This window comes from Schistocerca gregaria, chromosome 1, assembly GCF_023897955.1.
Source record: "Schistocerca gregaria isolate iqSchGreg1 chromosome 1, iqSchGreg1.2, whole genome shotgun sequence".
Lineage (NCBI taxonomy): Eukaryota > Metazoa > Arthropoda > Insecta > Orthoptera > Acrididae > Schistocerca > Schistocerca gregaria.
This window is the reverse complement of record NC_064920.1, coordinates 707709410-707735291: the sequence shown is the minus strand read 5'-3', so window position 1 is coordinate 707735291 and position 25882 is coordinate 707709410.

Genomic DNA, 25882 nt, shown 5'->3' with positions numbered 1-25882 from the left:
TTAGGAATACCATTTAACAGATTTATAATTTCATCCCATTTTTCCATGGTCACTGTGTAGAGGATCCACTTCCGTAGTCGCGCCAGCTGCACAAGATTTCACTTGAGGGTCCATGGCGCGAACAGCCCTGTCGAGGTGGTCCTGGAGATTCTCGGTTGGGTTCAAACATGTGGCGTTTGGTGGCAAGGGAGCATAGTAAACTCATCCTGCTGCTTTTCGAACAACGTACGTACACTGTGAGATGTTGGACTGTCCCGCTGGTACATCACATCAAGCCGAGGACAAACATACTGAATTTAGGGGTGGACATAATCCTCAAGGATGGATGCATACTTGTGTTAATCCACTGTGCCTTTCTGAATGACGAGATCACCCAGGGAATACTAAGAAAACATATCCAAGTCCATAACGCATCGTCCTCTGGCCTGGACCCTTCCGGCGATTGTTTCAGACTGTTTGTTTCCAGACGTTTCACGCAGTACACGCCAACGGCCAGACTGAGATTCATTGGAAGAATCCTAAGGAAATGCAATCCGACAACAAAGGAAGTAGGTTACAGTACGTTTGTTCGCCCAATGCTTGAATACTGCTCAGCAGTGTGGGATCCGGACCAGGTAGGGTTGATAGAAGAGATAGAGAAGATCCAACGGAGAGCAGCGCGTTTCGTTACAGGATCATTTAGTAATTGCGAAAGCGTTACAGAGATGATAGATAAACTCCAGTGGAAGACTCTGCAGGAGAGACGCTCAGTAGCTCGGTACGGGCTTTTGTCAAAGTTTCGAGAACATACTTTCACCGAAGAGTCAAGCAGTATATTGCTCCCTCCTACGTATATCTCGCGAAGAGACTATGAGGATAAAATCAGAGAGATTAGAGCCCACATAGAAGCATACCGACAATCCTTCTTTCCACGTACAATACGAGACTGGAATAGAAGGGAGAACCGATAGAGGTACTCAGGGTACCCTCCGCCACACACCGTCAGGTGGTTTGCGGAGTGTGGATGTAGATGTAGATGTAGATGTAGTCTTAAAAGGCCACCTTTTGCACCTCAGTAGACGCCTAGCTGTGCTACTGGCTGGCAAATTCCAACCTTCGTCGCAGATAAACAGAATTCAGCATGGCTGCATGAACCAGGCGACTGCTACGGAGCTGATACGCAGCAACATCCGTTGAACGGTCGTTGAAGAGGCAATGTTGGTAGCCCCTTCGTTCATCTGGGCCGTCAGTTGCTCAACAGCTGTCCGTCTTTTCGCCCGTACACATCTCCGCAGCTGTCTTTGACTCCTGCCATCTATGAACCCTGGTGTACCACAGTTGCCAGGCGCAGGTTCTGAATAGGGCCATTTCACAATGCGCGGTGTGTGTTACCCACGGCGACATGCGGACGATTTACAAACTTAGTCGTCTCGGAACTGCTTCCACCCTTGAAACCAATGATCATGCCCTTTTGGAAGTCAGATCACTCCATTTACGCATTACGACAACGACAGCACAAAAAGTAAAGTAAAGCTGTGAGGACGGGGCATGAGTCGTGCTTGGATAGCTCAGATGGTAGAGCACTTGCCCGAGAAAGGCAAAGGTCCGCAGTTCGAGTCTCGGTCCGGCGCACAGTTTTAGTCTGCCAGGAAATTTCATATCAGCGCACACTCCGCTGCAGAGTGAAAATATCTCATTCTGGTAACGACAGCACAGTTTTCCGCGTGCTCCCCCCTCCCCCCATTTCTCCACGAGCATTTTGTATACCCTCCATCGCTACTGTTCTCACCTGCCGTCAGTGAGTGGTTATTGCATGCTGACGTCTAACGCAGGCGCCGGTCATGTTAATGTGACCGGACCGTGTACGTCAGTGCGTGAGAAGCAGCACACTGTGATCGAGTTTTAAATTCGAAGAGCTCGTCCACACTTCATTTATACTGCCCTTCAGCATGAGAATGCAAGAGCACAAACCGTCACTGAGACATCTGGAACAATCCGCCGCCTTAGGTTCACTGTCATCGATCATCCTCCGTACAGTCCTCACTTGGCATCATCCGATTTTCATCTGTTTCCAAAACTTAAGGAACACCTCGAGGACTTCACATTGATGGTGATGAGGCGGTGCAAGCGGAGGTGACGTTGTGTCTCCGCCAAAAAGTCAGACATTCCGTAGTGATAATATCAACAAACTTATCTCTCGTTGGGAGGAATGAGTTCGTCGTGAAAGTGACTACGTTGTGAAATAAATACGTAAAGTTGAAGAATGTGGATGTAGCTTGATAATAACATTAGTTTTATTTAAAAACCTTTAAGAGTTTTCAGACAAAAAATGCGGAGGCATTACTTTTCAACACACTTTCGTAGGTCGACTGTTATTTCCGTCTCGTCTGTCCCTTTTGTGATGGAGAATAGTTACAGCATTGTTCAATTTTAGCGGATTTCCCTTCCTCTGCACATATTATGTGAACAATTTTGTAAGTTCCTTTTGTATTACTTTTCCTTGAGATTTTCTTACTTTTTATCGAAATATTTTCATCTATAGGGCATTTTCATCTACAGGGGCCTTTTCATTCTTAAAATTTCGAATGAATAATTCATCTGCTCTAGGCATTACTTCTGAAATGCCATTATTTTTGTTATTGACCGTATCTGATTCTGATTCAGCTCTTGAGCTATACAAACTCTACAGAAGACTCGGCTGATGCGACTTGAAGTCTACCATGGCAAGTTTCTGTTTTGTTTTCTTAATACTTTTATTGTTTACAGTTGATTCTCTTAAGAAATAAACCATCTGAGTACCTCATCTGACAAGGTGTAGCGTATCAAGATTTCCGTATGACTCGATTCTTTGATAATCATTGTAACATTGAAAAAGTGCAGAAAAAAGCAACTCCCTTTGGACTCCGTCCAAATCTTTTTTCAGCTTGTTCAGCCAGTTCATGTCTGTGCCAGAACTCAGACATTTAAGTATTAGCGTCGATCGTAAAAAATCATTGCGGAATCGTTTCTCAGTCTCACTTTTGCGGCAGACAAGTGGTTGCTATGTAATGCTGACGCAGAAAAAGGAAGATGACATGAGATAAATCTGAAATCACTTAGCGAGATTTCCTTGGTGCGCATGTAAGACAGTTGCGGAAACCGGCTGTATCCACATTTACTTCTTAGATATCAGCCCACGGTTACGAGTAATACTCATGAATACCAAGCTCAGTTACTTTCACTTTAAGATGTATGAGATACAGTCTTTCAATTGCAGGCATCTACCCAGAGCAACTGTTAATCTGGCACACAAATAAGAAGATAGAAAAAACAAAGCAGTAAGAGCAAAAGCATCCCTTGCAAAGATCGTGAAATACGAAATACACTGTTCACAGTTTGCCTGCTCGAGGAAATTTCGTCGATGAACATCTTTGGACAAGATTAGCTCCTAGTCAGAAATGATAAACGCGATCAATGATTACAAATCTTAAAAAACTGCAATGTCCTCTTAACACAGGTACCAGAGGAAGGATGTGTTCTGTTAACCGACGTGTCTTTATGCGTAATATTCATCAAATACTGCTGGTAAGAGAATCTGTAAGAAAGATATGTTGTATCATAAGTAGGACTACCTTCAAAACATCCGATACAGCTGTCTTAAGATACGACACCAAAAACAATAATTTACCGATGTTGCGGTATAAACTGTCTTAAACCTAAACCGTGAATATGGTCTGTGACAAACCGGTCGACAAAATAAAAGCAGATGATGGTCAAACATGTTTTTTATACTTTTACCCACTATATGCTTACCCCTGAGAGATAATAAAATTTAAGACTACGGTACTAGCAGCAGCGATCTGGTTTTTCGACCACCTCCTAAGAATAAGGCTCTGTTGGCGTCCGTAAAAGATGATCTTGGGTTGCTTAAGGCTGGTGTCTATCGTATTCCTTGCAGTTGTGGCATGTCATATATTGGTCAGACAATCAGGACGGTGGAAGACCAGTGTACTGAACATAAGCGTCACACACGCTTACAACAGCCGAGCAAATCCGCTATTGCAGAACATTGCCTGGACTCCAGTCATCCTATGGAACACAACAACACGGAGATTCTGGCTTTCACGTTCAGCTATTGGGCTAGTGTTGTTAAGAAAGCTGTTGAAATCAAACTATCAAGCAACCTTATAAACAGAGACGGTGGATTTTGTTAAAATGCTGCTTGGAATCCGGCTTTGTCTCTCATCAAAAAACAGAGGAACAAAATTAGTGTTACCTCACCTGTTGATTAATAGTCACTATCGATATTTCTGATTTTGGTTATCTATGCTCGTGTTGACACTTGTTCTGTGTGTGGTATCTTCCTTGTTTCCCCTCTGTGAACCGAGGTATTAAATTCCCTTGCACATTTCTTCCTCCCTGCATTTGTGCCTTGAGAATGTAAGGGTGTGCTCCTGTCGGAATATCGGCGGTGGTCGACGACGTCACCCGGCAGCAAACCCGTAAGTTATTTGAACATTCAATTCGCCGGGAAAAGTTAAGGTCTCGCATGCTTGTCTGTTCTTCCACACAGCGCCAGTGAGGCATTCGAGAAATCGTTTGTAAAAAAAAAAAAAAAAAAAAAATGGCTATGAGCACTATGGGACTTAACATCTGAGGTCATCTGTCCCCTAGAACTTAAAACTACTTAAACCTAACTAACCTAAGGACATCACACACATCCATGCCCGAGGCAGGATTCGAACATGCGACCGTAGCGGTCGCGCGGTTCCAGACTGAAGTGCCTAGAACCGCACGGCCGCCAGCCGCCGGCTCGTTTGTGGAGATGAATAGGGAGATAGAGGAAGAAGGAGAAGAGAAGGAGGAGGAGGAGGAGGAGGAGGAGGAGGAGGAGGATATGGAGGCGAGGAGGTAACGCTGGTGGAGAATGAATGCACTTTGAAATACTCCGATATATATCAACAAGTAGACGAGGAAGCAACGTGAAGAACTTCATTTCAGCAGTAGACTAAATTTATTCATTTCTAAGGTTTAAGAAATAGCGATTTACCGCAACAGTACGACTTGATCAAGTATATCAACTTTATTTGAAGGCTATTTCCGAGCCAGAAGCTCTGTAGCGTGCTTTCCACTCAACCCAAGCCACCGCCATTTGCGACTTCAGTGGAGCTGACGGGAGGCCAGGGTGGAAATCTGTTGTGTTTCCTGAAGAAAGTTGTTTCTGCCTCGGTGTCAGTGATGGCTGTTTGTTGGTTGGAAGGAGATTATTGAGGACCTGCTACCAGCCTGTCTGCATGCTAGACACACTGAAACAACACCTGGAGGTATGGTTTGGGGTACGATTTCTTTTGGTAACAAGAGCACTGTTGTGGCTATTTAACGCACCCTGACTGCAAATTTGTACGTCAATCTGGTGATACGACCTATTGTGCTGCCATTCGAGAACAGAAGTGCAGGTGTGTTCCCAACAGGATTTTCGCTCGCCACATACCACTGTGGTAAACTAATTTGCCCTACAGAGTGTCGACACGTTGCCTTGGTCTGCTCAATCACCAAATCTGTCTCAAATCGAGTGCGTACGGGACATCATCGTATGACAATTCCAGCCTCATCCACATCCAGCATTAACCGTCCGTGTGTTGACCGGCCAGGTGCAACATGTGTGGAACTCCATACCAAAACTGACATCTGGCGCCTGTACACCACTATGCATGCACGTTTCCATGCTTGTATTCAACGTTCTGGCGGTTACATCGGTTATTAATGTACCAGCATTTCCCATTTGGAATGGCTTACCTCGCGCTTACATTAACCTGTGATCTTGCAAGGTTAATCACTTAAATATGTTACCTGGACAAATGTACTCCTGAAATTTCATTACTCCACATTAATTAGTTTTTGGTGTTACCATTTTTTCCGTCAGTGTATAATCAGAGTAGTTACTACAGATGAGTGAAAGCAGGTGATTTCACTGCAGATACAATAATGAAGCTCGATGCGGGGATGTTTAGTGGCTGAAGTATCACGTTTATTCTTATGCAGCATTCTACACTGAAAGCTGTTTGTTTCTCATTTTTGCCTGCTGCTACGAATCGTACGCTTTTACGACCACCTTCACCACAATTATTTCATTCAGTTCTTCATTAGTCAAGAGAAAAGAAAATAATTAATTACGAAAAAAAGGGAAATTTCTTTCAATTTATCGAAAAATATTTTTCTTTGAATTCTTAAAAAAGATCAAAAGCAGAAGAAAAAGAAAACGAAGAAGAAGGCAAAAAAGTACTAACGTATACCGATCAGCCAGAACATTATGACCACCGACCTACTATCGATATAAGCCGGTACAGGCGATATCAGCGTCACCTGGCTAGGAGTGACTGCTAGCCAGACACAGGCACGGTGCATGTAGTACCAATGAGCGTGCCGTCCGTGTGTAGAATGACAGAGCACGAGCTACCTCAGTTTAACCGGTGGTAGACTGTGATGGCCAGGAGGCCTGGCACGAGCATTTCGGAAAATGGAAGACTCGTCGTGTGTTCGAGGAGTGCTGTGGTGAGCAACTTCATCACATGATGAAACCAAGGTGAAATCACGTCCAGATCTACATCTACATCTACATCTACATGACTACTCTGCAATTCACATTTAAGTGCTTTGCAGAGGGTTCATCGAACCACAATCATACTATCTCTCTACTATTCCACTCCCGAACAGCGAGCGGGAAAAACGAACACCTAAACCTTTCTGTTCGAACTCTGATTTCTCGTATATTATTTTGATGATCATTCCTACCTATGTGGATTGGGCTCAACAAAATATTTTCGCATTCGGAAGAGAAAGTTGGTGACTGAAATTTCGTAAAAAGATCTCGCCGCGACGAAAAACTTTACTGTAATGACTTCCATCCCAATTCGCGTATCATATCTGCCATACTCTCTCCCCTATTACGTGATAATACAAAACGAGCTGCCTTTTTTGCACCTTCTCGATGTCCTCCGTCAATCCCAACTGGTAAGGATCCCACACCGCGCAGCAACATTCTAACAGAGGACGAACGAGTGTAGTGTAAGCTGTCTCTTTAGTGGACTTGTTGCATCTTCTAAGTGTCCTGTCAATGAAACGCAGCCTTTGGCTCGCCTTCCCCACAATATTATCTATGTGGTCTTTCCAACTGAAGTTGTTCGTAATTTTAACACCCAGGTACTTAGTTGAATTGACAGCCTTGAGAATTGTACTATTTATCGAGTAATAGAATTCCAACGGATTTCTTTTGGAACTCGTGTGGATCACCTCACACTTTTCGTTATTTAGCGTCAACTGCCACCTGCCACTCCATACAGCAATCTCTTCTAAATCGCTTTGCAACTGATACTGGTCTTCGGATGACCTTCGGATGTCTGCGATTGGGCGGTCATGCCTCATTACAGATGTCTGATGCCGTAGGCTCGGCATATTGACGAAACTAACATCAGACTTAAATGCTGGGCGGAGTACACGTGAGTCTGAACACACAGTTCACCGAAGACTCCTAACGATGGGCCTCCGTAGCCGACGACCGACGCATGTGCCAATGTTGACACCACATCATAGGCAACTACGACTGAAATAATCAGGTCGACATTGGACGCTGGCTCCATGGTAAATCGTTGCATAGTCTGGTGAATCCCTATACCTTCTTCATCACGCCGATGGGAGATCGCGAATCCGTCGTCTTCCACGGGAACAGCTCCTTGACACCTGTACTGCGGGACGGAGACAAGCTGGCGGCCGCTGCATTATGCTCTGGAAAACATTCGCATCGGCGTCCATGGGTCCAGTGGAGCTCGTGTAAGGCACCACGACGATGAAGGAGTATCATACACTGGTTGCAGACAACGTACACCCCTCCATGGCGATCATGTTTCCTGACGGCAGTGACAATTTTCAACAAGATAATGCGCCATGTCGCAAGGCCAGAAGTTTGATGGAGTGGTTCGAGGAATACTGTGACGAGTTTCAATTATTTGCTGCCTCCGCCCCCCCACCCCCCTCCCAACTTACCAGGCCTGAACCCGATCGAACACATCTAGGAAGTACTGAACGTAGCATCATCTCTGGAATTTACGAGAATTACGTGACTTGTGTATGCAGATGTGATGCCAACTCTCTCCAGCGACCTACGAAGGCCTCAGTGCTTCCATCCCGGACGCCTCTCCGCTGTTATCCGTGCTGTGTACGAGGGTGAGTCATATGAAAACCTTAGATTTGTAATAACGAATAGATATTTCGCGCCGTTATCCTGTCAGTTGGTAAGCGTGATACAAACAGCGTGCAGAATGGCCTGTAGGTGGCAGCATAGTGCAGATACACACATACCGTCGCAGTATCAGTATAAAGATGGCTGCCCCACTTGCGACTTGCCGGCCGCGGTGGTCTCACGGTTCTAGGCACGCAGTCCGGAACCGCGCGACTGCTACGGTCGCAGGTTCGAATCCTGCCTCGGGCATGGATGTATGTGATGTCCTTAGGTTAGTTAGGTTTAAGTATTTCTACGTTCTAGGGGACTGATGACCATGGATGTTAAGTCCCATAGTGCTCAGAGCCATTTGAACCATTTTTGAACCCACTTGCGACTTGCACCAGGGAAGAACAGCGTTCTGTTATTCGGTTTTTGCTTAGTGAAGGTGTGAAACCTACTGAAATTCATCGAAGAATGAAGGTTCAGTACGGTGATGCATGTTTGTCACAGCAGCAAGTGTACGAATGGAGTAGGAAGTTCGCAAATGATGTGACTTCAGTGGAAGATGCTCCTCGTCCAGGTCTGGCACAACGAGTTGTGACTCCACAGAGCCTTGCAGCAGTTGAAGGCACAGTGAAGGAAAACCGCTGAGTGACAATGAATGACATTGCAGCATGTTTACAGATTAGTCATTGGTCAGCACACCACATTGTGCATGATGTGCTCCTGTTTCAGAAAGTGTCTGCAAGATGTGTGCCATGGCAGCTGACTCCTGAAGTGAGAGAACGACCTGTTGATGCTTGTGAAGAACTTCTTCGGCGCTTTGAACGAGAAGCTGATGGCTTCTTTGCAAGACTCGTTACTGGGGACGAAACCTGGGTTCACTGCCACCAACCGGAAACGAAGAGAGCGAGCAAGGAATGGCGCCATTCCTCGTCACCAAAACCAAGGAAGTTTCGAAAAGAACCATCAGGAGGAAGGTTATGCTGACTCTCTTCTGGGGCGAAAAAGGCGTCATTTTGGAGCATTACATGCCTAGAGGGACCATTGTCACCAGTGCATCACACACAGATCATCTGCGGCCTGCAATCAAATCAAAGCGACGTGGATTGCTGCCAGCAGATGTCCTTTTGCAACATGACAACGTAAGGCCCCACACTGCCCGTACAACAGTTTCAACAATTACAGACGTGCATTATGAGTATCTTCCTCATCCACCACACTCACCAGACCTTGCCCCTTGTGAATTCCATATGTTTGGACAAGTCAAAGACGCAATGGGAGGAAAGAAGTTCCGTTCTGATGAAGAGGTACGCTACGCAGTGCATGAGTGGTTGCGGAGATTATGCTGAAAAGTGGTATAGCTTTTTGCACAATAAATAATATTTTAAAAAATATTTAAGGTTTTCATTTGACTGACGCTCGTACATACCGGCTATTACGGAGGTGACCACAATGTTCTGAACAATCAGTGTATGACGCAGCGTAATGCTCCGCGATCTGGCGGTAATAACTTCCTAAGAAAACAATAACATGCGACACTTAAAAGACGATTGATTTCGATATATTCTGCAAAATAAAGAAGCATGATATTATTTTGGATACTGGCGCGATCAAATATTTAGCAGCAGATAATCAAAACCACCTTTGTACCAAGATCTCGAATATAGAGATTGTGTTAAATTAGCTTTTCTATTTTCCTAGAACCTTGTCTTCTCTATTCCCCGTCTGTGACTTTTCTTCGTTTGTTCCAATAAATAGGTCTTTCTCAGTTTGCACTTTATCATATTTTTTCCCTGTATGACTCTGGAACGTCATTCCATTTTACTCAACCTAATAAAAATTGTGTTCATTGTTTTCTTTTCATTTCGGTTTGTTTGTTCCACCAAACATCCAAAGTTTAGGAAAACCATCCTTCTCATAAATGGATTCTACAATTCTATGTTTTTCCACTGCTTACAAATACACTCACTTAAAACTTACTGGGAAATTAAAGCTGTGTGCTGAATCCAGTCTCGAACCTGGGACGTTTGCCTTTCACGGGCAAGTGCACCACCTACTGAGCTATCCAAGCACGAATCACGCTCCGCCCTCACAACTTTACTTTCGTCAGTACGTCTCCTACCTTCCAGCTTCACAGAAGTTCTACCAGAAAGTTTCAAATCAGCGGACTCTCTTCTGCAGACGGAAAGTTCATTCTGGAAACAATCCTCCACGCTGCGGCTAACCCATGTCTCCGCAATAACCTTTCTTTTGAGAGTGTAAGTCCCTCAAGGTATGCAGGAGAACTTCTGTGAAGTTTGGAAGACAGGAGGTGATATACTGGCGGAAGTAAAGCTGTGGAGACGGGTTGCGAGTTGTACATTTATTTATAGTGATGAACCTATTGAAAAAAGAGCAGCAGCAGCAGGAGCAGCTGTTCTTGTAATTGAGGAATGGAGGGGCAGGATAAAATCTTACAGTAAGGTGAATGAGTCAGCTGCAACAGCCAGATTTAAAATAACTATAGGATGTATGAGCAGTTTATCAATGTATCTACCTGAAGAAGGAAGGAAGAGAGAATCTGCTAAATTCTTCACAGCTTATAAAGTGTCCTTCATTACATAAATAAAAAAGACTATATTCTCGGGGGAGGAGATATGAATGGTAGAATAGGACAACAGCCCATTAAGGACCCACCTGGAATGAATGGAGAACCAGCAGTTTATGAGAATGTGAAAATATTAAGCGACTCTGTGAACTTTAATTCATTACGAATGGGAAGTGCTACTGTAAATAGGAAAATATTTTTTTAAACAGAGGGATTCGTGATTTCACCTGGGCTTCCCTCCGATGTAGGACATTAGGAAGCGTTACTGAAATGACTCACTGCAAGAAAAGAAACATTTCAAGACAAGCCAAACACGAGTCACGAATCGGAAACAACCTTAGTCGGAGCATCAGGCATTACAAAGGCAGGAAAAAAAAACAGAACATAAAATCATCAGAAAAATATTTGGAGTAGTACTAAGAGATGGTATACGGATGAAGAGGTCAACCAGAGAATTACACGAACACTGACTCACAGATACGATCAGAAAACGCCACCTAGCATTTTATGAACACACTCGTATAGAGTTAACATCAGACTCACAAAGAGGGTTTTTGATGTAGCAAACAGCTCAATCTAAAAAACCGGTTGTTTCCAAGAAATGGAAGACCTAAAAGAAGCAGGAATCAATAGGGAAGTGATAAAGAAACAGTTTCAGAAACCAAATTATGAACACGAAATTTGATAAAAGAAAGGAAGAAAGCTGGGAAAACACGTACAGAGCAGAAGAAATAGAAACACAGTCAAAGAATGAAGAGATTTTGGGAATAAAAAAAGAAGGAAACAAGAAAAAAAATTGAATAAAGAGGCATCAGTCAAGTTAAACATATTATTATATGAACGAAATTGTGTAATAATAATAGTAATAATAATAAATAAATAAGGGCGAAGAGACACACTTAGAGAATGTGCATAAAAAGTAGGGTTACAATCTCATTTGAGAAAACTAAATTCTTGTGTTCAAAGACAGAAATCACGAGCCTGGAAACAAAACACTGCAAAATAAATAGGGTCCCGTACTTTAAAAACCTCTCAGAATTCACCGAATCGACAGGCCTCACAGCAAAACCAGCTCCAAAAATTCAAAAAAAGCATTAGTCTGAAACCTCCACAACAAAAAATCCTTGTCAAGACAGACAAAAATATTCGGCGCTACAACACAGTCTTAAAACCAACGCAAACGAAACACTGGCGCTTAATATAAAACACGAACTAGAAGAAATCAAAAGAGAAGAGGAAGATCGTTAGAAAACTTTTAGGAGAAAGATACATACCGAAGACGGCTACAGGCTACAATCATCAAAACAACAGAAAAATTTTCAAACATTGAAACTTACATTAGGACAAGTCGAATGAAATTCCTTGGACATCTCAACAGGTTATCAGAAAAGCGAATGACAAAGAGAGTAATAGACTGTTTAACATCACTTAAGATTTCAACACCTTGGTTGAATGAAATTCGAAATGATCTCAACAACGCAAACGTAACACCAACCGACATTTTAGAAAGAGATCTTGAGACGCAAAGTAGACAAATGGGAAGTTACATTCGAGTAACCAAAACAAAAACAGCACAGACCAAAGTGATGGAAATGTGTATCTAAAAGTGAGCAGCCGTCTGAAAATGACCCTGTTTATTCATAACCGCTAGCGGCACTATTTGTACAAATAAATGTACATCTGCATGGATACGCTGCAAATCGCATTTAAGCGTCTGGCAGACGGTTCATCGAACCACCTTCACAATTATGTATTATTCCAATCTCGTATAGCTCGCCGAAAGAACGATTACCTATATGCTTCCGCACGAGCTCTTATTTCCCTTATTTTATCATGGTGATCGTGTCTCCCTGTGTAGGTTGTTGTCAACAAAATATTTTCGCATTCGGAGGCGAAAGTTGGTGATGTGAATTTCGGGAGAAGATTCCGTCGCAACGACAAACGCCTTTGTTTCAATGATGTCGACCACAAATCCTGTATCATTCCAGTGACGCTCTGTCTCCTCTTTTGCGATAATACAGAACGTACTGCCCTTCTTTGAACTTCTTCGATGTACTCAGTCAGAGCTATCTGGTAAGAATCTCACACAGCACAGCAGTATTCTAAAAGGGGACGGACAAGCATAGTGTAGGCACTCTCGTTAGTAGAACTGTTACATTTTCTAAGTGTCCTGCCAATAAAACGAAGTGTTTGGTTAGCCTTCCCCACAACTTTTTATATGAGTTCCTTCCAATTTAAGTTGTTCGTAATTGTAATTGCTAGATATTTAATTGAATTTACGGCCTTTAGATCTGACTGATATATCATGTAACCGAAGTTTAACGGATTTTAGCACTCATATGGATGACCCCACACTTTTCGTTATTTAGGATCGACTGCCAATTTTCGCACCATACAGATATCTTTTCTAAATCCTTATTAACTGTGGCTGGTTGCTCTCTTCTTCTATGCGAGGATCAGCCTACAGTTATTTCTAATTCTGGTAATTTGTAACCTTATGTCGTTAGTTTAGCTTCACATTAATTTCCTTATTAAACCTTAAAACATTCAACTGAACGCTGCTGATTCCACAACTCATTTTCATACAATACGGGCGACAAGTATCTTCAAAATTAGTAACTGTCTTTCCTATATTTGTTATATATCAAACTATCGTGGCGTTTTCTTGATCACTTCTTGGACAGCTTTTTCTTTGTTGCACTATCGCTTTACTGTGACATACCTTTCTCTGTCTTCTACTTCAGTTGTCAATTGCACCTTATCAGCATAGCTTTTAGTTTTAGGTACATTCAGGGGGGTGGACAAAAATATGTTAGTAAAAAAATACAACACACTACCATGCGTAATAGTGTGTAGGAAAACCGGTGGCATTCGATAAAGCTTTCACTGCTCTCGGAGTGGATCGCTCCTCGTGCTCACAAAACCAGACCTGGATGGTGACAGCTGTGTGAACAGAAGCCCCATCGATGTCGTCTTGGAAAACGGCACCATCACCGGGGAAGAAATATTGTAGCATAGGATGAACGTGATCACCCGAAATCTTAGCATGTCCCTTGACAGCGATGCGACTTTGCAGTCTACCCATAGGACCTAAGCAATACTACAGCATGGCAGCCCAAATCATTACCGAGGTCCCCACCACCAGACCATATGACTTTCATCCTTGTTGCCTAGCCCCGGTTACATGTCTTGTGCACCGCGTTTGCCTATTACGGACTTTTGCATGTCTGGCGTATGATTCTTCCAGCAGATATCAGCTTATGGGGCCCCCTCCGTGTTGTGCTGGTGATGACGGGGTACGCGAGTCCACCATTCAGTTCTGCGGTGACTTTCGCAGCTGCAGTTCCTTTTTCATTTTCGTCACAATTCTCTTCAATGAGCAGCCCGTGGTAGCCGCGTGGTTTGAGGCGCCTTGTCACGGTCCGTGCGGTCCCCCCCCCCCCCCCCCCCCCGCCCCCTTCGGAGGTTCGAGTCTTCCCTCAGGCAGGGGTGTGTGTGTTGTCCATAGCGTACGTTAGTTTAAGTTAGATCAAGTAGTGTGTAGGCTTAGGGAACGATGACCTCAGCAGTTTGGTCCCATATGACCTTACCACAAAGTTCCAGTTTCCTCTTCAATGACCGTTTGTCACTATCGCTTAACACTGACGTTGTGACTTAGCGTATGCTGCTTTTCCGCTTTTACTGTATAAGGTACAAATCTTTGGTATGTTGCCTCTTGACATGCCATACACTCCGGCTGCCTTAATTACAGAATCATTCACCATACCAGCTGCAACACGTTAGCTCAGACACATCCGGTCACAACTGCCCAGCACAGTGCTGTGAGCACGACTGACACCTGCAACGTACTGAGGACACTGCGCAGACGTCTTTCGGTGTCAAACTCAACGGCGCTACCTGCAGGTTTTCACACCATCTACAGGGTGATACAAAAAAGGTACGGCCAAACTTTCAGGAAACATTCCTCACACACAAAGATGCCAGACTGAGATTCATTGGAAGAATCCTAAGGAAATGTAATCCGACAACAAAGGAAGTAGGTTACAGTACGCTTGTTCGCCCACTGCTTGAATACTGCTCAGCAGTGTGGGATCCGCACCAGATAGGGTTGATAGAAGAGATAGAGAAGATCCAACGGAGAGCAGCGCGCTTCGTTACAGGATCATTTAGTAATCGCGAAAGCGTTACGGAGATGATAGATAAACTCCAGTGGAAGACTCTGCAGGAGAGACGCTCAGTAGCCCGGTACGGGCTTTTGTTAAAGTTTCGAGAACATACCTTCACCGAAGAGTCAAGCAGTATATTGCTCCCTCCTTCGTATATCTCGCGAACAGACCATGAGGATAAAATCAGAGAGATTAGAGCCCACACAGAAGCATACCGACAATCCTTCTTTCCACGTACAATACGAGACTGGAATAGAAGGGAGAACCGATAGAGGTACTCAGGGTACCCTCCGCCACACACCATCAGGTGGTTTGCGGAGTATGGATGTAGATGTAGATGTAAAGAAAATATGTAATGTGGACATGTGTCCGGAAACGCTTACTTTCCATGTTAGAGCACGACTGCTACGGTCGCAGGTTCGAATTCTGCCTCGGGCATGGACTTGTGTCATGTCCTTAGGTTAGTTAGGTTTAAGGAGTTCTAAGTTCTATGGGACTAATGACCACAGATGTTAAGTCCCAGAGTGCTCAGAGCCATTTTTCCATGTTAGAGCTCATTTTATTACTTCTCTTCAAATCACATTAATCATGGAATGGAAACACACAGCAACAGAATGTACCAGCGTGACTTCAAACACTTTGTTACAGGAAATGTTCAAAATGTTCTCCGTTATCGAGGATACATGCATCCACCCTCCGTCGTCTGGAATGCCTGATGCGCTGATGCAGCGCTGGAGAATAGCGTATTGTATCACAGCCGTCCACAATATGAGCACGAAGAGTCTCTACATTTGGTACCGGGGTTGCGTAGACAAGAGCTTTCAAATGCTCCCATAAATGAAAGTCAAGAGGTTTGAGGTCAGGAGAGCGTGAAGGCCATGGAATTGGTCCGCCTCTACCAATCGATCGGTCACCAAATCTGTTGTTGAGAAGCGTACGAAAACTTCGACTGAAATGTGCAGGAGCTCCATCGTGCATGAACCGTATGTTGTGTCGTACTTGTAAAGCCACATGTTCTAGCAGCACAGGTAGTGTATCCCGTATGAAATCATGATAACGTGCTCCATTGAGCGTAGGTGGAAGAAACTCTAAGAGCTCTAACATGGAAATTAAGCGTTTCCGGACACATGTCCACATAACATATTTTCTTTATTTCTGTGTGAAGAATGTTTCCTGAAAGTTTGGCCGTACCTTTTTGTAACACCCTGTATATCTATATTCATGCATACATTTCTCGCGGCATTTCTACATTTTTGCCCAACTCCTGTAAATAGAAACGTAGTCTTCCATCTCATCAGCTGTTCAACAAGTTTGTACTGTGCTGTATAACTATGCTGAAGATGAGTTTTCATTAAAACCCTTTCTTAAAGGCACTCTGGGCTTTTTAAAATTTTCCGTTGATACTGTCTCCTCTCGCCCCCGCATGCCCTAATCTCTCCTCTGTTATTACAGCTTTGCAAGTAGGGAGACCGCGCCATGGCGTTAACAGCATTTCTTAGTGCAGAATTGCGCCTGTTGCCAAGGCCTTCCATTGGGTATACCGATCGCCTGGTGCAAGTCCTGCGCCTTTCGTATTCACGGGGATGAAAGGATGATGATAACACAACACCCCGTCGCTGAGCGAAGAAAATCTCCGACCCTGCCGGGAATCGAACCCGGGCCCTTCGCATTGCCATTATGTCGCGATGACTAGATCTATGATTTCCTGTCAGAGGTCACAGTTCGTTGTAATTGACGGAAAGTCATCGAGTAAAGTAGAAATGATTTCAGGTGTTCCCCAAGGTAGTGTTATAGGCCCCTTGCTTTTCCTTATCTATATAAACGATATGGGAGACAATCTGAGCAGCCGTCTTCGGTTGTTTGCAGATGGCGCTGTCGTTTATCGACTAAAAAAGTCATCAGAATACCAAAACAAACTGCAAAACGATTCAGAAGAAATAACAGAATGGTGCAAAAAGTGGCAGTTGAACTTAAATAACGAAAAGTGTGAGGTCATCCACATGAGTGCTAAAAGGAACGCATTAAACTTCGGTTACACGATAAATCAGTCTAATCTAAAAGCCATAAATTCAACTAAATACCTACGTATTACAATTACGAACAATTTAAATGGGAAGGAACACATACAAAATGTTTTAGGGATGGCTAACCAAAGATTGCGTTTTATTGGCAGAACACTTAGAAAATGAATCAAACCTACTGAGGAGACTGCCTACACTACGCTTGTCCATCCTCTTTTAGAACACCGCTGTGCGGTGTGGGATCCTTACCAGATAGGATTGACAGAGTATATCGAAAAAGTTTAAAGAAGGGCAGCACGTTTTATATTATTCCGAAATAGGGGAGAGAGCGTCACTGAAATGATACAGGATTTGGATTGGACATCATTAAAAGAAAGGCGTTGGTTGTTGCGGCGGAATCTTCTCACGAAATTCCAGTCACCAACTTTCTCCTCCGAATGCGAAAACATTTTGTTGACACCAACTTACACAGGAAGGAACGATCACCAAGATAAAAATAAGGGAAATTAGAGCTCGTACGGAAGGATATAGGTGTTCATTCTTCCCGCGCGCTATACAAGATTGGAATAATAGAGAATTGTGAAGGTAGTTCTACGAACCCTCTGCCAGGCATTTAAGTGTGATTTGCAGAGTATTCATGTAGATGGAGATGTAGATGTAGATGACCACTCACGTATGGGGCCGGACATCCCTTGGCGACCGCTGCAAAGAATAAAGCTGTATGGTCGATGTAATGTTATAACGCCGATCCTATGTCGCATCGTACGACGGCGATATTGACGTATTAAATATCCTGGCAGTGCTGCATTGACAAGCGCATTTAAAAATCTGAAATCAATGGTGCTCCATTATTAAATTATTTTCACCCCCATTCACTGATGAAAAGAGACTGATAAATGAATAAATATTCCAATGAAATGCCGCGCAATAGTCAAACCTTTTATTAATACCGATAAATGAAAGCTGTTTTCGAAGCGAAAAGAGTTGTTTTTTACCTTTTTATCAGGAACGTGTAACAAAAAGAGGAATTTGCCAATATTTGGCACTGTACGTTGATATTTTAACCTCCAGAGTGGGCGCTTAAAAATGCGGGGAGCAATTATAGCTAGCATTCCAGTGGTACGGGAAACAAAACATTTATTTAACGGAGCGACATTTGAGAGGTGAAAATCTCTGAATTACGTGTTTACTCCCGCGTAGAGCTCACCTTTTAACGTGAGATTCAAAGACAGTCCTCACACCACAATAAACTTCTAAAATTAAGGGTTGTGAATGAATTTGGGTTAGAATGAAATACATATGACGCCTGAAGTTGTATATTAAAATTCTCGTTGTGTATTATCATCTGAGAAGTTAGATTTGAAGCTTATTGCGTTACACAGGTATGAGTGACTATGCCGAAATTTGTGTGCGGTTTTAGTTTCACTCGACGTGGATTACACCGTAGACCGAATACTGGTGGCACACGCAGATAATTTGTAGGTGCCCACTGCAGCACTGTGAGGATAACATGGGAACTGTGTTCTTGTCGCTGACATCTTCACCGTACTTGCGAAGGCTCCCATGGCAGGAATCAGTCGAAACAAAAGTTTTCTGGTGTGATCTTTAATGTAGTATCAATGAGTTATGGCTGGCTCTGAGCACTATGGGACTTAACATCTATGGTCATCAGTCCCCTAGAACTTCGAACTACTTAAACCTAACTAACCTAAGGACATCACACAACACCCAGCCATCACGAGGCAGAGAAAATCCCTCACCCCGCCGAGAATCGAACCCGGGAACCCGGGTGTTGGAAGAGAGAACGCTACCACACGACCACGAGATGCGGGCTCAATGAGTTATTTCGTTTCATAGACACGAATAGTATAATAACACACGTTAAGATTTAGACACCCTAGCGTGAGACAATCTTCGTGAGACGACTACAGTGCAGTGACTTCGACAACAGTGCCGTCCCTGTTTTGCTTTTACGACTAGCAGCATTCTTCCAGCCGCATTTTTGGTTAAACGAATAACAGAATTCACGTAAAATGGTTGTCCATTCTTCATGTAGACCACATACAACTATTATGTAACGATCTCCTCAGTATACTTCGACAACGTTGTCGAGCTTGTTTTCCACAATACAGTAATACCGAGAGACACCAGATAGAAGCGCCTATATCTGGAACAGTACTGGTCCTGGAATATTGATAAAAGACCCACCTTGTTCATTTAGACCAATGCTACCGCGAACTTGTGTTTGTTCGTAAGACTGTTGAATTATATCCCATCGCGGATTATGTTGTGACCACTCCGACTGTTAATCAGAACGAAAAAAATTTATAACTCTGCGTCCGTCAAAATTTTTTTATTTCAGTGACTAAGCGTTTCGATGGCTAACCATCATTTTGTGCGGGAGGGTAATTTGTACATGGCCCTTCCTAATGGTAGGCATCTGCAGTTTTGTGCAGCATCATGTGAGGCGCCCGAAAGGTTAGATTCTAACTTGCACTGTTAATAATTAAACTGTGATGCGCATGGTTCCCAACTTGGACTCTTCATGCGCCACTCATCACTGAATCTTTGCCTACACATCTCAGACAGAATTCAAAGCTGAAGCCTTTCCTCTGAAACGTAATAAATTACTAAAGCAGTGAATTAAGCTATCGAAAGTGTGTACAATATTGATGAGAATCAACAAAGCATCATAGGTTTATGTTATGAGGTAGGATGAGGTAATGTATAGAAGCGATTTTGTGTTTGTAATGAATTCATTTTTTAATTTTCATTTCTATGTTTGTTTCTCATACATGCCCTATAAAATGCTCGAGCTAATTAATGGAAGAGGAAACTGGAGTAATCTTGATCAAGAAGTTCATGCTAGGCATCGTCCCACGATCTATAATGGATCAACGAAGACTAAGAAAGTGTAGCCCATTTATAAAGGAGACGGTATATAGAACATTAGAGAGACCCAGTCTTGAATATTGCTCCAGTTTTTGGTATTCCCACTAGGTCAAACTAAAGAAAGACATTGAAGCAATTCATAGGGTTGCTGCTACTTGTTACCGGTAGGTTCGGTTCGGTTAACGCGCGAGTATTACGGAAATGCATCCAAAAGTGAAAAGAACTGGGCGAGAAAGAAGGGGGTGGGAGGGGTGACGTACTTTCACGGAAAAATATTTAGAAAATTTTGAGAACCGCCATTTGTGGTTGTGGTGTACGATTCTATGGATGCAAACGTACATTCCGCGTAACACAAAATAAGAGAAATAAGGGATCGTCGGGAGGAATGTCGACAGTCTTTTTCCCTTCTCCATTTGCGAGTGGAACAGAAACAGTAATCAGAATGAGATTTTCACTCTGCAGCGGAGTGTACGCTGATATTAAACTTCCTGGCAGATTAAAACTGTGTGCTGGACCGAGACTCGAACTCGGGACCTTTGCCTTTCGCGGGCAAGTGCTCTACCGACTGAGCTACCCAAGCACCACTCACGCCCCCTCCTCAAAGCCTTACTTCTGCCAGTATCTCGTCTCCTACCTTCCAAACTTTACAGAAGTGCTCCTGCGAACCATGCAGAACTAGCACTCCTGAATGAAAGGATATTGCAGAGACATGTCTTAGCCACAGCCTGGGGGATGTTTCCAGAATGAGATTTTCACTCTGCAGCTCAGTGTGCGCTGATATGAAACTTCCTGGCACATTAAAACTGTGTGCCCGACCGAGACTCGAACTCGGGAACTTTGCCTTTGGCGGACAAATGCTCTACCATCTGAGCTACCGAAGCACAACTCACGGCCGGTCCTTACAGATTTACTTCTGCCAGTATCTCGTCTCCTACCTTCCAAACTTTACAAAAGTTCTCCTGCCAACCATACAGAACTAGCATTCCTGAATGAAAGGATATTGCAGAGACATGGCTTAGCCACAGCCTGGGGGATTTTTCCAGAATGAGATTTTCACTCTGCAGCGGTAGGTCATATTGTTCCATTAATACTGACTATCATTGAGTGTCTACACTTTTCTGGGCGCCTCTGTTTGTATTAGAGCCAACTACACATTTACAGCAAGAATTATTTGCGAATTAGAAGGCTGAGGGAGACCTACCTATGATAACATTTCTTTACCGGAGGAAGTTAAAAAGAAAATCAATGAAGTGTCAGGAGAAGTGGGAGAAAAAGTACGGACAAAAATGGAAAGGGTTTTGCACCGCTCTGAATGACTTGTGTGGAGCAGCATATATATTTAGCGGAAAACATAGCTCCCCTGATTGCAGCATTCCAGTCCAACGCGTGCCGAAAGTGAAATGCGCTCATCGTCCGTTGAAGCAGAATTTTTAGTGCCAATATTAGGTTTTAAATAGCCTACATGATGTACTGAAAGAGCTGATTTTAGGCATCTAAAATGCACTTTTTACGATCTAAACGTCCGCGGTCTATTTATAACATCGGCATTGTATTCTCTGCCTGAGAGGAGGCCGTGAAAATTGTTGTCTAATAACGACCATTAATTACAGCGTTTACTGTAACCAACTGCGATTAAGTTTCTAGTTATCATGCGGAGTGTTGTCACTGAAGACGTTTATAGCTGTTATAAAGCGGTTAATGTTTGTCCTCGCTCGTGTCTCTTTGCGTTGTGCAGCGTCTTTGCGGTGCCTTCGTTGGACACTATATTAGCTGTAGTGTGACTTTCATTTCAAAGTCCGTAGTCGTTTGGCTTTGTGAAGGTCCGCATGTATTAATATAACTAATTTCGATGGTGTCTGCGAAAGCGGTGTTTGGACAGTGCGTGCGGCTATTTGCAGCTCGTCGAGTCTTACAAAGGATGTGGAATGTTGTCTCTTATTCAAATTACGTCTGTGGAGTACCCCCTTCCACGTGGACTGACTGCAACTGATCGGCTGTCGGGCCCTCTCGGTCTATTAGGCGCTGTTCATGAATGGTTGCTTACATCTTCGGCCGGGTTTAGTGACATCTCTGAATTGCGAAAGGGACTGTCTGTGATACAATATCCACAGTCAACGTCTATCACCAGGAGTTCTGGGAACCGGGGTAATGTAAAAGCCTATGGCTTCAACTTTGTGATAAACCTTTAATCGCTGATTGTTCAATACTATATTTTGTATTTTTAAAATGTTTTCGTCTTTGATTGCCAGTACTGGAATATCGTTGAAGCTTATTAGCTTCCAGGGATGTTCACTCATTTTTTTTAAAAATTTAAAATCTCATGTCTTAAAAGTATAATTGAAGGAATAGTCTTCTCATAAACGTTGACAATTCTAGACGAAATTTCATTAGCAATTAAATAACCGCAAATAAATAAATACAAATTAATAATTCACTTTACTCCCAAAGAGACTGCTTGAACATAACTCTTTCGCAGATCAAGTTAATAGGGGAGTTAGATAAATGTACTCAACTGTAAACGTAACCAACAAAGATTTATTGATAAAGTACCCTCTCTGTACCCGTTAATTCTTACAATGATGAATGTATGCTTTTTATCGAAGAAGCAATGATGCAAATGAAAATAAAAGAAAGGTTTGGTAGTGGCCGGGATTGTGGCCGAGCGGTTCTAGACGCTGCAGTCTGAAATCCCACAAAACTGAAATGATATCAGGTGTTCCCCAGGGAAGCGTCCTGGGACCTCTGCTGTACCTGATCTATATAAATGACGTGGGTGACAATCTGAGCAGTTCTCTTAGGTTGTTCGCAGATGATGCTGTAATTTACCGTCTAGTAAGGTCATCCGAAGACCAGTATCAGTTGCAAAGCGATTGAGAAAAGATTGCTGTATGGTGTGGCAGGTGGCAGTTGACGCTAAATAACGAAAAGTGTGAGGTGATCCACATGAGTTCCAAAAGAAATCCGTTGGAATTCGATTACTCGATAAATAGTACAATTCTCAAGGCAGTCAATTCAATTAAGTACCTGGGTCTTAAAATTACGAACAACTTCAGTTGGAAAGACCACATAGATAATATTGTGGGGAAGGCGAGCCAAAGGTTGCGTTTCATTGGCAGGACACTTAGAAGATGCAACAAGTCCACTAAAGAGACAGCTTACACTACACTCGTTCGTCATCTGTTACAATATTGCTGCGCGGTGTGGGATCCTTACCAGGTGGGACTGACGGAGGACATCGAAAGGATGCAAAAAAGGGCAGCTCTTTTTGTATTATCACGTAATAGGGGAGAGAGTGTGGCAGATATGATACGCGAGTTGGGATGGAAGTCATTAAAGCAAAGGCGTTTTTCGTCGCGGCGAGGTCTATTTACGAAATTTCAGTCACCAACTTTCTCTTCCGAATGCGAAAATATTTTGTTGAGCCCAATCCACATAGGTAGTAATGATCATCAAAATAAAATACGAGAAATCAGAGCTCGAACAGAAAGGTTTAGGTGCTCGCTTTCCCACGCGCTGTTAGGGAGTGGAATGGTAGAGAGATAGTATGATTGTGGTTCGATGAACCCTCTGCCAAGCACTTAAATGTGAATTACAGAGTAGTCGTGTAGATGTAGATGTAGATGAAACCGCACGACCGCTACGGTCGCAGGTTTGAATCCTGCCTCGGGCATTGATGTGTGTGATGTTAGATAAGTTAGGTTTAAGTAGTTCTAAGTTCTAGGGGACTGATCAGAGTCATTTGAACCATTCGCTTGGTAGTGGGATTAAAATTCAGGGTGAAAGGATGTGAATGATAAGATTCACTGATGAAATTACTATCCTCAATGAAAGTGAAGAAGAATTAAAGTATCTGTTGAATGGAATGAACAGTCTAATGAGTACAGAATCTGAATTGAGAATAAATCGAAGAAAGACGAAAGTAATGAGAACAGCGAAAAACTTAACATTAGTATTGGTGATCACGAAGTGGATGAAGTTAAGGAATTCCGCTACCTAGGCTGCAAAATAACCCATGGTGGATGGAGCATGGAGGACATAAAAAGCACAGTAGCAATAGCAAAAAGGGTATTCGTGGCCAAGAGAAGTCTACTGCTATCAAACACAGAACTTAATTTCAGGAAGAAATTTCTGAGAACGTACGTTTGGAGCACAGCATCGTATGGTAATGAAACATGGACTGGAGGAAGCCGGAACAGTAGAGAATCGAAGCTTTTGAGATGTACTGCTACAGACGAATGTTGAAAATTAAGTGGACTATAAGGTAAAGAATGGGGAGATTTTTTGCAATATCGGTGAGGAAAGCAATATATGTACATTACAAATTTTGTCAGTTCTAAAGTGGCAGAGGAGCCTTTGTGATTAGTGGATGTCCCGCACTGGTGCATACTAGATACACGACGATAAGTGCCACAACATGGCAGAAGATGTGCAGCGAATTAATTGCCAGATTGCAGGCTGGTGCCACATATCCATCGATGGATATGCTATCTCATGGAAAACCTCAAGGTCAGAAAACAGAGCGACTAGTGATGCGCGATTCGTGACGCACATTTGTAATGAATGACACAGTTTTTCTTCAAATGCTTGCATTCACATTATTCTGGATGCGACGAAGAACTCATGTAGTTCACTTCTTCGCTTGACAGACTAAACTCAATAGGGAGTGTAATTTGATTTTTCAGTTTTGCTCTGACATCACTGAATTACGTGTAGAAAAAGGAAAATTTTTCTCTAAATTTGCGAATTTTGTTTGTAAATCAGTGAATTTTGTGCCAAAATAAGTGAATCTCCCGGTAATATCAGTTCGTACAAAAACCACTATTTTACAACTTTGACGAAGCTTTCAAATGATCGAAGAACATAGGAAGTACAAAAATGTTCACGGAAAGACTGGAATACAACAATATAAATTACTTAGGAATAATATGAACAGGAACGGCGTGGAGGTGCGAAGAAATCGAAAAAGAAATGATTGGCGGGAAGACTGAATTCGCATACAGAAATCAAAGCAACATTCGGTGAAATTTAAATGGTTCAAATGGCTCTGAGCACTATGGGACTTAACATTTGTGGTCATTAGTCCTCTAGAACTTAGAACTACTTAAACCTAACTAACCTAAGGACATCACACACATCCATGCCCGAGGCAGGATTCGAACCTGCGACCGCAGCGGTCACGCGGTTCCGGACTGCGCGCCTAGAACCGCTAGACCACCGCGGCCGACCCGGTGAAATTTAAATAATGGGTGATAACATGCAGTGAGAATTTCACTGTTAAAAGCAGATGAAAGAGCGAATACGTGGAAAGAATACACTGAAGGCTCCTATGAGAGGAAAATTTGTCTGATGACATGATTCGAGAAGAAATGCTGTCGATATGAAAGGTATAGGGGATCCAGTATTAGAGTCAAAATGCTTTGGAAGAGATCATATAAGGCAGAAGAGATACATAAAATTCCATCGGAATTTCTAAAATAATTGGGGGAAGAACCAAGCAAACGACTATTCAAGATGGTCTGTAGAATCTTTGAGACCGGCAGCGCAGCCGAGGACTTTCTGAAAAATGTCATCATCATAATTAGAAAGATACCAAAGACATGAAAGTGCATGAACTATAGCATAATCAGCTTAACAGGTCATGCATCCAAGCTGCTGACAATAATAATACACAGAAAAATGAAATAGAAAATTGGGGATCAGTTAGACGATAAACAGTCTGGATTTGGAAAACGTCAATGCACCAGAGGGGCAGTCCTGACACTGTATGATAACTGAAGCTAGACTGAAGAAAAATCAAGACACCTTCATAGGATATGGCGACTTAAAAAAAGCATTCGACAATGTAAAATGGTGTAAGATGTTCAAAATACTGAGAAACGTAGAAGTAAAGTACTGGAGGAGAGAGCTAATACACAATACATAGGAGACCAAGAGGGAACAAAAAATTAGGGGACCAAGAACCAAGTGCTCGGATTAAAAAGGGTGTATGGCAGGGATGCAGTGTCTCTGAGCACTATGGGACTTAACACTATGTGCT